Source organism: Phyllostomus discolor, chromosome 2, assembly GCF_004126475.2.
Source record: "Phyllostomus discolor isolate MPI-MPIP mPhyDis1 chromosome 2, mPhyDis1.pri.v3, whole genome shotgun sequence".
Classification (NCBI taxonomy): Eukaryota; Metazoa; Chordata; class Mammalia; order Chiroptera; family Phyllostomidae; genus Phyllostomus; species Phyllostomus discolor.
The window spans coordinates 123,874,013-123,892,732 of NC_040904.2; the positions used below are offsets into that span (position 1 = coordinate 123,874,013).

The window sequence follows — 18,720 nt, forward strand, 5'->3', positions numbered from 1 at the left end:
TTCTAATCTACAAGCTGAACTTGGTGACTAAGATCATGCTAAGCATAGTCCTGAACATGTATCTGAGTGATATCTCAGAAGATTTCTCAGGATACCTCAGAAGATTTGTATTTGTGAACAAGCTACCCATTTCACTCTACCTCATGCCATCCAAATAGACTGAATTTAAAAGAATCAGACACACTATCAGACACACTAAAAGCACACTCAAAAGGAAACATATCCAGATACAAAATATCAGTCTTTAGTGATATTTTTCTAAGGTGACCCATGCCTTAATTTCAGTCAAGTGCCTAAAATTCTATACTTTCAATTAATATAATGTTTCATTAAAAACATTTATATGTTGAGAAACAAGTATTTTAATTTATCAAATGGTCTAGAAATCACATTAATAATATGACTCATGTACAGAGATAAATCTAAATGGTTACTTTTGCATGTTTAACTAGTTAATCAATAGTTAATGGAATGGTTCCATTACTACCGGAGAGTTGTACAAAATGGAAAATGTGTTTACTTTGTCATTTCAATTTCCTCTGTTTTCTCTTTTATCTCATGCATTTAATAAATTTCCTGATTTGCAACAGCTTAATAATCTGGCCTTGTACAGCCTTTAAAATAAAATTCTGAAGTCAAAACTAAAAAAAAATTAAAATCACAAAGCCCAAAGTGAAGAGAAGGAAGCAAATAATAAAGATCAGAGCAGAAATTAACAGCATCCAAGAAAACACTACAAAAGATCAACGAAACCAAGAGCTAGTTCCTAATACAATAAAGAAAACTAATAAACCTTTACCCAGACCAGTCAAGAAAAAAAAGAGGACCAAAAATAATAAAATTGAAAATAAAAGAGAAGTAACAACTGACACCACAGAAATACAAAGGATTATAAGAAAATATTACAAACTATACACCAACATATTGAACAACCAGGATAAAAAGGATAAATTCCTAGAATCATACAATCTTCCAAGACTAAAGAAACAGAAATAGAAAATATGAACAGACTAGTAACTACAAAAGAAATCAATCATTAATCAAACTCCCAACAAACAAAAGTCCTAGACCAGATGGCTTCACAGATAAATTCTACCAAACATTCAAAGAAGAACTAACACCTATACTTCTCAAACTAATCCAAAAAATTCAAGAAAGAATGCTCTCAAATTCATTTTACAAGGACAGCATTACCCTGATTCCAAAACCAAACAAAGACATTATAAAATAAGAAAAACATGGGCCAATATACCTCATGAACACAGATGCAAAAAATCCTCAACAAAATATTAGCAAACCTAATTCAGCAATACATTAAAAAGATCATACAACGTGATCAACTGGAATTTATCCCTGGGATGTAAAGTTAATATCTTGCAAATCAACTTAATAGCTTCAAATCAATCAAAATGATACACCACATAAATAAAACAAAGGATAAAAATTATATGATTGTATCAATAGATGCAGAAAAGCATCTGACAAAATCCAACATCCATTTATGATAAAAACTCTCAGCAAAATGGGAACAGAGGAAACATACCTCAACATAGCAAAGGTCATTATGACAAACACAACTAACATCATACTCAACAATGAAAAGCTAAAAGTCTTAAGATCAGAGAGAAGACAAGGAAGACCACTTTCACCAATTCTATTCAACACAGTAGTGGGGCTTCTAGCCATAGCAATCAGACAATACAATTTTTTAAAAAAAAGAGAGATCAAAATTTTTTTTAAAGAAGTAAATCTGTCATTTCCAGATGACATGATACTATGCATAGAGGACCCTACAGAGTCCACCAAAAAAATATTCAAAATTGGTAGCACTTTAATACACCAATAATAAACTATGAGAAAGATAAATTAAGAAAACAATCCCATTTACAATTGCATCTAAAAGTAATTTAACCAAGAAGGTAAAAGTCCTATACTTGAAAACCATTTAAAAACACTGAAGAAACAAACTGAAGATACAAATAAATGGAAGCATATTCCATGCTCACAAATAGGAAGAATCAACATGTTTAAAATGCCCTCGCTACCCAAAGCAATTTTAGATTTAAATGCAATCCCTATCAAAATACCAATGGCATTTTTCACAGAACTAGAACAAATAATCCTAAAATTTATATGGAATCACAAAAGAACCCAATAATAGCCACAGCAATCTTGAGAAAGAAGAAAAAAGTTGGCGATAGTATGCTATCTGATATCAAACTATGCAAGGCTACAGTAATCAAAACAGCATGGTACAAGCATAAAAACAGAAACATGTATCAATGAAACAGAATCAAGAGCCCAGAAATAAAGTCAATTAACCTATGACAAAGAAGGCAAGAATATACAATGGAGTAAAGACTATATAATAAAATGGCGTAAAGTCTATTCAATAAATGGTGTTGGGAAAACTGAACAGATACATGCAAAAAAAATGAAACTAGACCACTTTTTTACACCATATACAAGAATAAACTCAAAATGGATTAAAGACTTAAATGTAAGACTCTAAATCATAAAACTCCTAGAAGAAAACATAGGCAGTAAACTCTCTGACATTGCTCTTGGTAATATTTTTTGGATATGTCTCCTCCAGCAAGGGAAAAATAAAAATAAATATATAAATGGGACTACATCGAACTAAAAAGGTTTTGCACAGCAAAGGAACCCATCAACAAAATGAAACAACAACCTACTGAATGAGAGAAGATATTTACCAGTGATACATCCAATGAAAGATTAATATCCAATATATATAAGGAACTCTTACAACTTAAAACTAAGAAGACAATCTGATTTAAAAATAGGCAATCTGTATTAGCACTTCTCCAAAGAGGATGTACAAATGGCCAAAAACCATGAAAAAATGTTAAATGTTACTAATCACCAGAGAAATGCAAATTAAAACCACCATGAGGTACAGACAGCTATCATCAATAAATAACAAACAAGTGTTGGTGAAGATGTGGAGCAAATGTGCACTGCTGGTGGGAGTGCAAACTGCTACAGCCACCACTGAAAACAGTATGGAGGCTACTCAAAAAATTAAAAATAGAACTATCATGTGATCCAGCAATCACACCTCTTGAAATTTAAAACAATAATTCAGAAAGATATTAATGCACCCCTTTGTTCACTGCAGCTTTATTTATGATAGCCAAGATATGGAAGCAACTTAAGTGTCCATCAACAATTAGAAAAAGATGTGGTGCATATATAAAGTGGAATACTACTCAGCCATAAAAAATGAAATCTTACCATTTGTAATAACAGGGATAGACCTAGAGCTTATTATAAGTGAAATAAGCCAGACAGAGAAAAACAGATTTTACTTCACTTATATGTGAACTCTAAAAAACAAAAATGGACAAACAAAACAAATAAACTCCTAGATACTGAGAACAAACTGAAGGTTATCAGGTGGGAGGGTGCTTGTGGGGGCTGGATGAAAGGGGTGAAGGAATTAAGAGGTACAAAATGGCAGTTACAAAATAGGGAGATGAGGAGAACAGCATAGGGAACATAGACAATAATACTATTTTAACTATGTATGGTGTCAGGGGTGTACTAGACTCACCAGGGGAATCACTTCCTCAGTTATATTAATGTCCAACCACTATGCTGTATACCTGAAACTAAAATAACATTGAAGGTCAACTGTAATTGAAAAAATAAATAAAAATTAAATTTAAAAACTGATGATTCTATTACTGGAAAACTTTTAAATATGTCTGGAACTAGTTGGATATGTGAATCCACTTTTTCAACAGTAAATTTTATAAAATCTAAATACAGATGAAGTATTTCTGAGAAAAACCTAGTATCTGAGTTGATATGCTGTAAAAGTACACAATTGATCAAAGGCTTAATCAAAGGCTCAAAGGCTTAATTTGAAAAAATAATGTACAATTGCCCATTAATAATTTTTTAAATATGTTTCAACCTGTCGAAATGACATTTTGGGTGTTTGGGTTAAATTAAATACATTAACAATTATAAAATCTAATAGTTTCTTTTTACTCTAAAACGTGGCCCCTAAAACTTTAATTACATATGTGTCTCACATTATGTTTCTATTGGACAGCACTTTCTAGAGGTTCCTATTGCCCCATGAGCGCCATCAACAGGTCAATGAACGGCATCCACCATCCCTCTAGCTCAGTGCTGTCCAACACGACCTTCCTGACTATGGAAGTGTTCTGCATCTGAGGATGACTGGGTGGTGGTGGTGGTGGAGACTGTATGTAACTCACAGATCCCCTAGGATATTGTGGAGCCAGAGTTCTTGGTAGAGTGGAGAATGCCATCTTTTATTTTGCCTTTTCTCTGGGGAAAGGAAGTAGGTACAATGACTGCAGATCAGTGCTGTGCAACAGAACTTTCTGTGACAATGGAAATGATGTTTATTTGTACTGTCCAATACAGAGGCCACTAGTCCTGTCTGGCTATTGAGAAGAGGGAATATTGCTAATGAGACTGAGGAAGTAAATTTTAAATCTTATTTCATTTAAATTAGTATAATTTTAAACAGCCATATACAGCTAATGACTACTGTGTTAGCCAACACTGCTTCTAGCCTACCTTCTCCATCTGAAAGTCTGGGAGTCACCTTAGTCTCCTCCATCCCCATCAACTCTCCTTTCCCCTGCAGAAGTATACACACCGAGATACTGAATTACCCAGTCCTGTGTTGTTTAAAGCTTTCAATTCTGTATGCTTCTCTATCTCCACTGTCACTGCTTCCCTTTCCACTGGGTCCTAGGTGACCATTAGACTCAGGAAAGAGGTAAAAGCTAAAGACAGAAGAATGAATATTCAACATACAGATGAAAAATTAAATATAGGAGATGAATCACCTACAGAAATTCAAACATTTAATGAATGGGTAGAAAAGGTTCAACAAAGGTGACTGAGAAAGAGAGCCCAGAGAAATCCGAAGACCCCAAAAGAAGTGACAGTTTTACAAATGAAGGAGAAATCAACTGTGTTAAAAGCTGCTGTACTAGGCAGTCGAAGATGGCTCTGAAACATCATTCAGATGAATACAATCTGCCTCCTAGTATTCATGCTCTTGTGGGAGCACCACCCCCTACCCCTTGTGTGTGTTTGACTTAGTAACAACCTTCTAATGAACAGAATACAGCAAAAGTGCTAGAATGGCACTTCCTAGATTAGGTTACAAAATCACTCTGGCTATTACCTCCCCTCCCCATCTCCTCCACAGAATTCTCAACCGTGGAGAAGCAAGGTGCCATGTAGCTTGTAATTCTATGCAGAGACCCAAATGGCAAAGAGACTGGTTTCTCCAGCAAGAGCTAACAAGGACCTCAAATCTGCCAAGAGCCACATGAGTGAGCTTGGAAGCAGACTCTTCCCCCAGTCACCTTTGAGATGACTGCAGTCCTAGTCAACATTTGATTGCAGTCTTATGATTGACCCTGAATCAGACACACCACACCAGGTATCTGAGCCACAGAAATGTTGAAACAATAAATGTTTGCGGTTTTCAGTTTGGGGGTAATTTGTGCCATGGCAATAGACAACCAGGAAGCTGCTAAGAGGTAAAATAAGAGGACAGAAAAATAGCCACTCTCTTTAACGGCATTAGTAACCCTAACAAAACAGTTTTCAGTGTAACTGTGAAGACAGAGACAAGACAAAAATAGATAGAAAACATCGCTGGTGAAGAAATGGATATGTATAGCAAATGTTGACAATTCTTTCAAAAATGTCTGGTGATAAAGCAGAAAACAACTCAGACCAAGAGTTAGAGAAAGTAGACTCCCGGCCAAGATGGAGGCGTAGGTAGACACGCTGTGCCTCCTCACACAACCAAGATAGGGACAACAATTCAGAAACAGAGTAACAACCAGAAGTGACAGAAAATTGAACTGTATGGAAGTCGGACAACCAAGGAGTTCAAATAGACACGTTCATCCAGACTGGTAGGAGGGACAGAGTCGGGCAGCTGGGCGGAGAGGGGTTCCGGCACAAAGAGTGGTCGGCCAGGTGTGTAAGGCATCCTGGGCGCACAAGACCACAGTGGGCAGACCCTGGGCATACAGGCAGCAGCTGGGAGACCAAGGGCACCGGGTGGCAACCAGCAAACCCAGCAAGGCAGCGACTGTGAGGCAAGGCACTGTGCTCAACCGAGGATCCCAGCAGCGGGAAATAGAGACTGGAGGCACTGATTAAAAACACCTGTGGGGATTGAGGCACAGGGAGAGACTCCCAGGCTCACAGGAGAGTTCGGTGGAGAGACCTAGGGGGTCATAGAAGTGCACAAGCCCACCCACACGGGAATTAGCACCAGAAAGGCCCAGTTTGCCTGGGGGAAGCAGCGGAAGAGACTGAAGTCCAAGGGAGAGCAAAGCAAGCACCATTATCCCCTCTGACCCCGCCCCCACATACAACATCACAACCCAGCTACTGGGTTGCCCCGCCCTGGGTTGCCCCGACCTAAGGCTCCCCTCCTCCTACAAAACAGACGCTACAAGACAAGACAAAAAAAAAAAAAAAAAAAAAAAGCCCAAACATAAGAACAGATCAAAGCTCCAGAAAAAATACAGCTAAGCAAGGAAGAGATAGCCAACCTATCAGATGCACAGTTCAAAACACTGGTGATCAGGATGCTCACAGAATTGGTTGAATTTGGTCACAAATTCAATGCAAAAATGAAGGCTATGCTAAGTGAAATAAAGGAAAATGCACAGGGAACCAATAGTGATGGGAAGAAAACTGGGACTCAAATCAATGGAGTGGACCAGAAGGAAGAAAGAAACAACCAAACAGAAAAAAATGAAGAAACAAGAATTCAAAAAAAATGAGGAGAGACTTAGGAACCTCCAGGACACCTTTAAACGTTCCAACATCCCGATTATAGGGGTATTAGAAGGAGAAGAGGAAGAGCAACAAGTGGAAAAGTTATCTGAACAAATCATAAAGGAGAACTTGCCCAATCTGGCAAAGAAAATAGACTCCCAGGAAGTCCAAGAAGCTCAGAGAGTCCCAAAGAAGTTGGACCCAAGGAGGAATACACCAAGGCACATCATAATCACATTGGCCAAGGTAAAAATGAAGAGAATTCTAGAAGCAGCAAGAGATAAGGAGACAGTAACCTACGAAGGAGTTCCCATCAGACTGTCAGCTGATTTCTCAAAAGAGACCTTACAGGCAAGAAGGGGCTGGAAAGAAGTATTCCAAGTCATAAAAGGCAAGGACCTACATCCAAGATTGCTCTATCCAGCAAATCTATCATTTAGAATGGAAGGGCAGATAAACTGCTTCTCAGATAAGGTCAAGTTAAAGGAGTTCATCATCACCAAACCCTTGTTATATGAAATGTTAAAGGGACTTATCTAAGAAAAAGAAGATAAAAAACATGTACAGTAAAATGACAGCAAACTCACAATTATTAACAACCACACCTAAAACAAAAAAACTAACTAAGCAAACAACTAGAACAGGAAGAGAATCACAGAAATGGAGATCACATGGAGGGTTAGCAACAGGGGAGTGGAGGAAGAGAGAGGGGGAAAAGGTACAGAGAATAAGTAGCATAGATGGAAAGCAGAAAATAGACAGGGGGAGGGTAAGAAAAGTATGGAAATGTAGAAGCTAAAAAACTTATGACACATGGACATGAACTAAAGGGGGGAATGTGGGTGGAAGGGGGTGTGCAGGATGGAGGGGAGTGAAGGGGGGAATGAGACAACTGTAATAGCACAATCAATAAAATGTATCTTTTAAAAAAAGAGTTAAGAGTATGAAGTTGAAGAGTTTTTTGTAAAGATGAGAGAGACTTGGAAGTTTAAGTGATGATAATAAAAAGACAATAAGTGGAAAAATACATTCTCAAAGAACTTCATTCCATTTTTAAGAAACTCCTCTAAAAGTTCTCACTACCTCTCTGTCTTAACTGAAAACTGGCTTTCCCAGGGCACCTCTTTCCATGCAGCCCTTTCAAGTACAGGTTATTAAGGTTCTCATACTTCATACCCAACATTGGAAAATGAAGCTGGTACCTATCATTCTTCCAATGCCAACTCCAGACTATCATTCCTGAACGCTCATGTAAAATCCTTGTTACTCTGATTCTCATGCTATTTATTCAGCAACAGTTTTCTACCTCTGCCTCTTTACTATGAGCTAATAACCACCTGGACTTTCAGAAATCCACACTCATTGAGGATATGCTGGCAATTACTTCACATTGCTACTATCTTCTATGCCAACCACTCCAGGGTCATTTCAATACACATATGAATAAGTCACCTAACACCAGTTCCTCAAACCCATCATCCTCAGTAAGCAACTCTCTAATCTCTGGGTATAGCCATGTACAACCAGTTGTGAAGTCAATTATATTATTTTCCATTCATTCATCAAATATTTAGTAAGTATCTATTATTTGCTCAGCAGAGAACACATGATCCCTATTCTCATGAAATCTAAATCATATTTTTTCACATTTTCCACAAAAATAGCATGAAAAATAGCTTATGTATAGATACATTACAACTACTACATTTCTTTATTCATCAGTCTAGGAACCACATCAATTCTAGGAAACTAGAATTATTTTCTGATGTGACCTAGTGAATCCATGCTGAATGAATCCTAGTGAACACTACTTCCCATGACAAGGCTTCCAAAACTATCTTTTAAATACTGTATTCCAAAATAGTGCTAGAGTTCAATATTAGATTCATCAACCCATAGATGTGTAACTATGCCGCCCAACACAGTAGCCACAAGTCACAATGGCTATTTAAATTAATTTCAATAAAATTAATTCAGTTTCTCAGTCACACTAGCCATAGTTCAACAGGCACAAGGTGGCTACTGTAATGAATGGTAAAGACAGAGAACATTTCTTTCAGCACAGAAAACTCTACTGGCCAGTGCTGATCTAACATTTTTGTCATTCACTTCGTTCTTCCCGGAAAAAAACTTAAAATGATAGGTGTCATTTTCCAGTCTCCTGACAACTCTCTGGGGATCCACAAACATCCTAAGAAATCCCATTCCATCATCACCATCACCACCAGCGATCGTCACCACAAGAGCAGTTAATTTTGATTGACTACCTAGTATATTCCAAGCACTTTATTAAAAACTTTGTAAGTACTACCTGCTTTATTCTTCAACAGTTACATTCCCATTTTATGAGAAAATTCCCATTTTATGGATGAAAGAATTACCTGAGTTTTTAGATAATAAAGTAACTCACTCAAAATTAAACAGTTAGGAAGTGACAGCTACCCATAGGCAGTTTAAGCAAATTAATAATGTAATTATTTTGCCCTTTTTAGACAACACACTTTTAACTACAAGAAGTGATACCAACACCTCACACTGGCACCTGACATTTCAAACTACTTTCAGATCCCCTAACTTGCCCTGTAGCTTTCTTGCCTTGGGGCTCTGCACTTGCTGTTCTCTCTGTTTGCACAATTTTCATTTAACCAAATCCTACTTACTCTTAAGATCCCATCTTACATCTTCCTGCCATACAGTTTAGGGATCCATTCTATGAGCTAATGTAGAAAACCCAGTATGTCACCAATTGAACACCACAAACTCCTGCTAACTTTTCCTCTTCTCGCACTAGTATGAAACTCCTTAAGAATAAGGGAGCCTGTCCCTTATTTATCATGGAATCCATCTGGTCTGGCCCAGGACTTAGAACACAAACAGTACTCAATAAACATTTAATAAATGAAAGAAAAATGGAACAACATGCTAAGATCATCAAATCACTTCACCAGGATCCTGGTCAGGCAACTCAGTTGGTTAGAGCGTCATCCCAATACACCAAGGTTGTGGGTTTGATCCCTGGTCAGAGCACATGCAAGAATCAACCAATGCATGCATAGGTAAGTGCAACAACAAACTTGCACATGCGCTCGCTCACACTCTCTCTCTTCCCCTCTCTGTCTCTGTCTCTCTCTCTCTCCCTCTCTTCCCCCTCTTGTCTGTCTGTCTCTCTCTATATTTATATATAATATAAATAATGTGTATATTATATATACAACATATATGATAATTTTAAAAATAATTTCACAAGTCATCACTCAAACAAATAAAACATTATCTAATCTGACTTTTACACAAATCTATGCTTCTATTCAATCACAGAATGTTACAATATGAACTAAATGGCTTCACTGCCAATTAGCTGGTAACAAAGTATTTTACAAACATTTTTCCCACATAATAAGTAAACCAATTCTCAAAAACCAAAGGTAGGGGGGTGATTGCTCATGGGTCTGGGGTTTGTTTCAGGAGTGATATAAATGTTCTAAAATTGTTTATCAGGATGGTTGCAAACAAAACTGAATTGTACACTTTAAATGGGTGAATTGCAAGTCATGTGAATTATCACGATTTTTTTGTTTTTATGTTTTTTGTCTTATAAAGCTATAAGACAAAGTTATCAAACAAAAAGTCTGCAGGTAGACTTAAATTATGAAAAAAATATTAAGACTGCAAAAAACACCTAAAAGATAAAAATACTTGTTATATTTATGTAATTTTAAAATAGCTAAATGCCACATTATTGCACAAAGTTTCACTGATTAGGAAAAACCATAAATTGGAAACAGTAATTGCCTTCAGGAATAATCAGATGGGACAGGACTTACTTTTCCCTGTGTAATCATGTATACCTTCTGATTTGGTACATGTATTACCTATTTAAAAAAAAATAAGTACACATAAGATTGATAACAACAAAGTCACTTCTCTGCTTAGTGCAGTAAAGTGGGTACTCCCAGGCTGCCTCTCTTGTTCCAAAAGAATAAAGAATAACATAAATTAATCTGGGGATATCTGTCTCATCTCACACTAGCAAGCATTTAGTCATTTCTCTGGTATTAGATATTATAATCAAGCAGCACTGTCTCTTAATCAACACTGACACATTTAAACAATGACACAGTTGATCTTTCCCTCCTTGAAAAGTTCCTTTCCTTCACTTCTAGGACATCGTACTCCCCTGGTTTTCCTAACTCAATGCCGCCTATCAGTCTCCTTTGCTGGGTTCCTCCCCATTTCCCCAGAAAATATATAGAGAGTAAGTTCCATGAAGGCAGGGATTTTTGTCACTTTTATTCAGTACTGTATTCCCAAAAGCTAAAAACCATATTATTGAGTATGGTACTCAGAACCATACTCAGTAACAACTGTTACATGAATAAATGAATGAAACAGTGCCCCAAGACATGTTGAAGGCATAATGAAGAGCCATAGAAATAAAATACATTCCATACAGCCTGTATTTTGTTTACTTGTTTACATTATATTTCTCTGAAAATTGATAATTCATGTACTAGTTGTTATTTGATTAACCAAAATACTTCATTCCCTGGTCTTTCTCCATCAATGTTTTTGATACAGTATGTGTAAAATGTACATTTAACAGGTCTTATACCTTCTAAAAGCATAAACGTGGTGTAGAAGAAGAGCAGTTGTTACTATTACAACCTTCACTGTTGTTTTGTTTCCAGTATCAATGTTGAATTAACAGAATGATATACTCATCTGACTTTACTAATGGAAAAAAAAAACCACTTAAGCAGACTCAACAAGGATATCACAGTAATGACCAGCAAGTGACATTTCTTGAAAAAATAAATTGTACAGTTTTTCACTAATTCAAAATGTATATTGCACCCCTGTGTTCATTGCTACATTATTTACAATAGTCAAGACTTGAAAGCAGCCCAAGTGCCCATTAGTAGTTGAGCAGATAAAAAAGCTGTGGTACACTTACACAATGGAATGTTACTGGGCCGTAAAAAGGGGGCAATCTTACCCTTTACAACAGCCTAGAATGACCTGGAGAGCATTACGCTAAATGAAATAAGAGCCAGTCAGAGAAAGACAAATACCATATGATTTCACTCATATGTGCAATCTAATGAACAAAATAAACTAACAAAACAGACAAAAGACTCATAGAGAACAGACTGACAAATGCCAGAGGGGAAGGGAGTTGAGGGGCTGGGTGAAAAAGGTGATATGATTAAGCAAGCAAGAAAGCAAGCAAGCAAGAAAGGAAGATCTCACAGACACAGACAACAGTATGGTAATTCCAGAGGGAAAAAGGATGGGGGGGGGGGGCGGGCGGAGATAGAAGAGGATAAAGCAAGAATAAATGGTGATGGAAGGAGACTTGACTTGGGGCAGTGAACACACAATACAATATATAGAGGATGTATTATAGAATCATATACCTTAAACCAACATAATGTCTTTAACCAATGTCACCCCAATAAATTCAATTTTTAAAAATGTAGGGGTTTTTTCAGGCATAAGAAATTCTAAAGAAAAACAAATAATTTCTACCTTTACACTGTCCCCAAATCATTTTATTTCATTCCCACAAGAAGAATCACATCTTACTGTCAGCTATGCAAGTGTCATTTAGCAATACACATAGTTTCGCCTGGAATCTTCACATTTGTCCCCATATGTACCCAATTAAATCAAAGTATAATGTAAAATCCAAAACTAAACATGTGAATTCAAATTTTTCCTTCTAAGTAATCCAAAATCAAAACTATTCATTATACTAACTTACAATTTGATCTATCTGAATATAGGTAATTAAATTTTTTATTTATAACTACAATTGGACCTCGCCCTTCCCCTCTTAATAGCTATTGTATCATCTGTTTCCTATAAGTCTCTTCAAGCAGACGTATTTGCTAGAAGATAACAGTCTGCTCATTAAGTAGGCATGTTAAAAGAGGCAATGATCTGCAACTACTGAGACCGTCAAATGTAAATTTCTCTCTTGGGTTACAGGAAAGCACTTCCCTGGCTATGTTCCCAAATAAATTGAGTAAGCCTTGGGAAAGTCACTGCCTAATTTCTATTTCATGATGGTTTCTCTTCCTCCATTAATGAATTATTGAGAGTCATGGCTACTTCCATCCATTACATAATACACGTCCATCACAGGACCTGTTTCTCAGCAAGAAATAGCTTAGAACACTGGTAGGTAAGACTGGTGAATACTGTAATCTCACAGGGAGCAGAAATCCAGAAGAAGATTCTGATTTAATGTGCTAAGTTGTGAAACACTGATGTGAAGAACACTGAATACTGTTTACTCTTAGTAATATCTCCCTAGGAAGTGACAGGCACATGCCCCCAATATGTTATTAAGAAGCACTTTAAAGCACTTGACTCAGAGAACATTTCTCAGAAATTGAGGGGTCTACTATAGAGGAAAAAAAAACTATTCTGCTTCATTTTTAAAGTATTTCACAGAGAAATCTATTATTGAGAAAAATAATTAATAATAGTGTTGAACACAAATGTCCAAATGTCAAGGTGTATTGAAAAAAAGGTGTTACGGACAGTTGTGCTTTAAAACATTTAAGCATTGTTCATATACAACAGAACTGTTCAAATTGTTCATTTTATCCATCCAAAGCAGTCAACCTTGACAACCACCTACAACTACTACTCAGAAACGTGTCTTCCAAAGCAACCACCTGATTCTCAGGCCTTCTCTTAAGGGGCCAAGCCAGAGCTTGTAAATGTAGTGAAAAGAGATCTTTTCGACAATGAAAAAAGACTGGAAGGTAACACCTTTAAGGACTAAAAAGTGTAATGAGACCTATCTCCCTAATATTGCTACCTGACTGAAGTTCTTGAAGGGTGTAAAACTTCAAACCCACCCACGCTCACAATTTACTCACTGAGGCAAAGCAGAGAAGAATTCTCTTCCCTCCCAATCCATCCACTCACCCCGTCAAAAAGAAAAAAAGAAAAATAACCAAAACCCTAAAGTAGAAATGTGAGACCTAGTGCTGTAGCTTCTCCAACTGCCTCAAAGGCAACATCCACAGTTCATCTTCCTTTCGAAATACAACCATTCATCTATCTTACCATTTTCCAGAAGTAAAAAAATAAAAAAGAATCCTCATCTTCAACACTTTACCTCAATCACCCAAACCCACAGATCCAACCTAGCCGCACCCCAGCCCTCTGAATGGCTCCCCAATTTCTCCACCTCGCCACCGCCTTGCCCGTAACATCACTTCTCATCAACCTTTTACTGTCGCTTTTCCAAGCATCCAGAGCATCTCCCACCTATCACCTCCCGCCCTGGGTTCCCCAAATCTTTAGCCTCTGCTCCCGCCCAATCCCGGAGCTCGGTTGGGTGGAGCTCGTCGGTGGGCTTGGGTGGGCTCAGATGGGTTGAGATGGGTTGAGAAGGGTTGAGGGTGGGGTCGCCCCTCCCTGGACTTCCCCATCCCCCACCCCATGGGCAGGGAGAAGGAGAGGGGGTCCTGAAACCACACCTACAGCTCCGCCCCTCCCCGGGGGCGCGCTGCCCTGCCCTAGCCAGGGCCGTGTGGAAGCAGGGTAAGAAAAGGCAAAAAGCCTCAGGGCTAGCGACAGGCGGGAAGCTCTAGGTCCCGCCCGGCGTCCCGGCTGCCGCCATCCCAGCCGTCTCACCCTGCTCAGTGTTTCTGCCGTTGCTGCCGCTGCTGCCGCTGCTGCCGCCGCCGCCCCGGCGCCACCACCGCCACCGCCGCCGCCGCCGCCACCACCACAGCCACAGGCACAGCACGGCCCAGCGCCCGCCGACGTCACTGAGCCCCGCCCCCTGCGCGAGACACCTAGCCCCGCCCCAAGGATTCGGCCCCGGAGTTGCCCGGAGCTCCGCCTTACCCCTGCTGGGCACCTAGCTTCCCGGCGTCCTCCCTGAACGCGTTTCCGTAGCCTGCAGGCCTCCGGCCCCTTCCAAGGAAAGGAGGGTTAAGGCCCAGGAAGCGAGGGTGACTCAGGCTCTGGCGGTGGCTCAGCACTGAAGCTGAGTCACGGGCGCGGGATGTCCACACGTACACACCACCATACGGCTCCCCTGCGGCCCAGGGAGCGCGGAGCCTGAGCCCGCTCGGGAAAGCAGCGGAAGGTGGGAGCTAGGAAAGGCAGCGTTTGTCTCCTTCTGCTTGCCGTAGGAAGTGGACCGGCCGAGCACCGAGAGCGGAATCGTTCTCCAACCTTACAGTCGCCCCACCCCCGCCTTGGCTTGGCCCGTTACACAACCCCGAGACCGGAGCCGCTGTTGGGAATAGCTCGAAGGATTGGCGGTGCGTTCCCGCCTGCTCTCTCCACGACCTCAGTGGGCACCTTGTGACCTAGGGAAATTGGGTTTTTCTCCACCCTTAGCTTTTGCGAATGTGCCTCCTAAAATAGTAATATGATCTGAGACACGGCCCTGGGGAAAAAACTTAGGTGTTGCAGGAGACCCACGCCGGTGTAGGTCGTTTTCCTGTAGTGTTTCTGACGCAAGGGAAGAGCGTGGGCGGAAATTAAAGTCCACGTGCAGTCCTTCCGATGTGCCAGGTATTGTGTGATACGTTGTCTGTCTTTGTCCTTACAACCGCCAGACTTGTCTGTCCGACAGTTGGTACTGTATTTTAGGTAACCCAGTGTTCCTGTACTGTATCGCAATTCGGATTCATTTGCTGGAGCTTTGCAAAGAGGATAACTGCACCCACTAATTTAAAGATGTGGGTAAGCTATCTCTAAACCAAGAACGTAAGAGTGATGTGAACAATATTTATTCCCAACCTTCTAGTGTTTATTAAAAGAATTGGAAATGCCCTTGAAAGTACAACCATTTTACCCCTACTCTCCACCACTACAACTAACCAGTTTACACCTCCTCATAACGCCCTAACATTTTCCCGTTTTTCCTCAGTATTTACATTCATTCATTCACCAAATTCTACTGGTTCATCCTGCCTAGAGGCTCTCTAATTGTTCCTTTCCATGATCCTTATTGCAGTTTCCCGTCTTGCTGTATAGTCGCCCCCTTCAGTACATTCAGCATATGTCTACCAATTGTTAGCCTACCAAATAAGAATCCTAAAATACTTCATTTTCTTGGAAATCTGGCTTTTTACCCAGGAAAAGCCATCATTTGACTGTTTTTCGACAGAACTGAATCGTGTCTTTCTAGTCTCCATTTTGGCATTTGGCGTACTTGTGTTACCTTGGAAAATCTACTTCTGGGTCCTACTCTTCTTATCTGTAAAATGAATTGTGAACTACATGTCTTGAGATCCATCATATCCCTAAAAATGTGTAAATCTGGAGAGTTAAGATGCTAAACACTAAGTTATATAAACACAGGAATACTATCACTGGCTCAGAATTTTGTTTTTTTTTGTGTTTTGTTTCTGTCATTCCATTGGTTGTTTTTTCTTATTTCCTACTCTGCCCCTGATATTTTTTTAAACCAACATTTAGAATTTGTTTATTAAAGCTGACTGAGCACATGAATTCATTGCCTCTTCTTCCTGAGACCCCATTAAAATACTTATAAAGCATACCAAAAAATCATGCAAACCCATACAAAATAAAAAGTGGGCAGGGAGCCCTATCTTTTTTCAATTTTACACACCAAAAGTAAGTGCAGTCTAACTAAACAAAGGGAAGAAACCATAATGTGTGATAGGTGCACAGGTTGCTTGCAGCCAAGAAAGGGGCCCATCTGCCGGAAGTGATTTAGAGAGACTGAATTTAGAGACACAAGAGAGCAGGAGTGCGAAGCAGAGCTGAAACACAGGAAAATTAAATAAAGGTCTGTATGTGAAACAGCACAATAACTAGGCATTTATCCCAAGCTAAAAATCAAGAGTTCTCCTAATCTCTGGGGAGGAACTTGGGCAGTTATTTGAGCATTTATGACTAAGAGTAAAGCATTCTTCATTCTGGTGGGCACAATAGCCTATTTCCTACCCATGCAATCTGGAGTGAACTTGTGAAAGATGGCAGAACTCTCTTAAGTTCACAACATTCCTAATCAGCATTCCAACTACCTCATTTTAAATATGAACAAACAACAAAGGATTATTAGATAGTTAAGGGAAGTCTCCAGCTTGATGGGAAGGGGAAAGACAAACAGAAAATGCAACCACAAAGGAAACAGAGAAACATGTATATAGTACATTTAATTTCTATATTTTAAAGAAAATAGAATACACAAATTGCAAGAGAAAATATCAGAATTTGCAACAAAAATCTTTATAAAGTACTCATGTCAGTTAACAGAAACCATGGCCCTGGCTGGCGTAGCTCAGTGGATTGAGCGCGGGCTGCGAACCAGGCATCACAGGTTCGATTCCCAGTCAGGGCACATGCCTAGGTTGCAGTCCATGACCCCCAGCAGCCACACATTCATGTCTCTGTCTCTCTCTCTCTTTCTCCCTCCCTTCCCTCTCTAAAAATAAATACATAAAATCTTAAAGAAAAATTTAAATAGAATCTTCATTATCAAAGCCCTTACTCTGGATTGAGAAAACCAACAGTAATTTGCAGCACTCTAACAATTGAAGGTTGAGTTGCACAGAATGTAGTATCTGTTACCCTGTGCCAGAATATTGTATTGCTAATAAAGTTCTTTACCTCACTGGAGCTCTGTGTTCTTCTGGATGAGAATAAAACAATGTTAAGTCATAATTTCTCATGCATATAAATTTAGGTGGCTATAGGCAAAAATAAATTTCCCAGATCTATTTTCTAATTTTCTTTGAACATATATCTGAAAACATTTGCAGGTGTAATAAAATTGCATCATAACAAAAACTAAAAATTAAAAAGAAAATATAAAAGAAATAGTCAACAGGGCTAATATTACAAGAGAAAGAGAAAACAAAGTAAATTAAAGGTGGAAAATTATCCCAAAAATAATGGAAGATAGTTTCCCAGAGGTAAAAGTATCCACTAGTACAAAGCACAAACAGGAAAGAAAAGAAAAAGGAAAAAAACCAACCCTGGAAGTAGTATAACTAAAGATAAAGAGAAGATCCTAAATTTCCAAAAATGGGGAAAAAGCGACTGAGCTGGCATTAGAATTGTCACCAGCTGCACTAGATATGAGAAGATAATAGACAAAGACTTTCAAGTTTCTGAGGGAAATATTTCTTGAACTTCAAATTCTTAGGAAAAAGGTTAATTTAAAAACTCTGCTGAAGTATTATTAAGTAAAAGCAGAATGAAAATATTTTCAGATATGCAGAAGCTCATGAAGTTAAACTTCCACATACCCTTTTTTAAAAGAGTTACTTGAGCCCTGGCCAGGTAGCTCAGTTGGTTGGAGCCATTGTCCCATGCACCAAAAGGCTGAGGGTTCAATCTCGGTCAGAGCACATACATAGTTTGTGGGTTTGATCCCCAGCCAGGGGGGTGACCAAGAGGCAACTAACTCATTTCTCTCTTACATCTCTCTCTTTGTCTCTTCACCCTGCCCTCCACCCCTCAAATCAATAAATGTATCCTCAGTTTTAAAAAAGTTTCTTGAAGATGTGCTCAAACAAAATGAGATAGGAAATATGGTATCTGATCACATATAGGAATCACTACATCTAATTCTAAGTCCTAGACTAGATTGGAATGGAAGAATAGGAGTTCTGGAAGAGAAATCTGGAAAAGGGAGAATTTGACTGAATAGTTAATTACAGCAAAACAAAGCTTAGAAAATTCTGTTTTCTGGAATTCACATTTTAGATCCAACCTATTAATAAATTATAATCTTGCTATAGTTAAGGTATAGTTTATAAATTATATGAATGTTAACTCTGTACCCTAACATTAACCCATATTCCCCTCCTTACTCCTCCACTCTCCCACTCTTCACTTCTGGCAACTATCCCACTCCTGGCAACCACTCCACTCCTGGCAACTACC

At 38.9% G+C, this 18,720-nt stretch overlaps 1 protein-coding gene across 9 annotated transcripts in view; it reads right to left on the bottom strand.

Annotated features, from left to right (window-relative positions):
* The window catches only part of ERC1 (ELKS/RAB6-interacting/CAST family member 1), a 557,388-nt gene extending 542,911 nt beyond the window's left edge, over window positions 1-14,477 (bottom strand). For 5 of the 9 annotated variants that reach the window (XM_028531610.2, XM_036018479.1, XM_036018478.1 and 2 more), the window contains exon 1: window positions 14,322-14,477. The gene's annotated coding sequence lies outside the window, so the exon portion shown is untranslated. The remainder of the gene's footprint in view (window positions 1-14,321) is intronic. The other 4 variants (XM_028531611.2, XM_036018482.1, XM_028531612.2 and 1 more) reach the window with 2 other exon arrangements.
* Window positions 14,478-18,720: the final 4,243 nt, after the last annotated feature.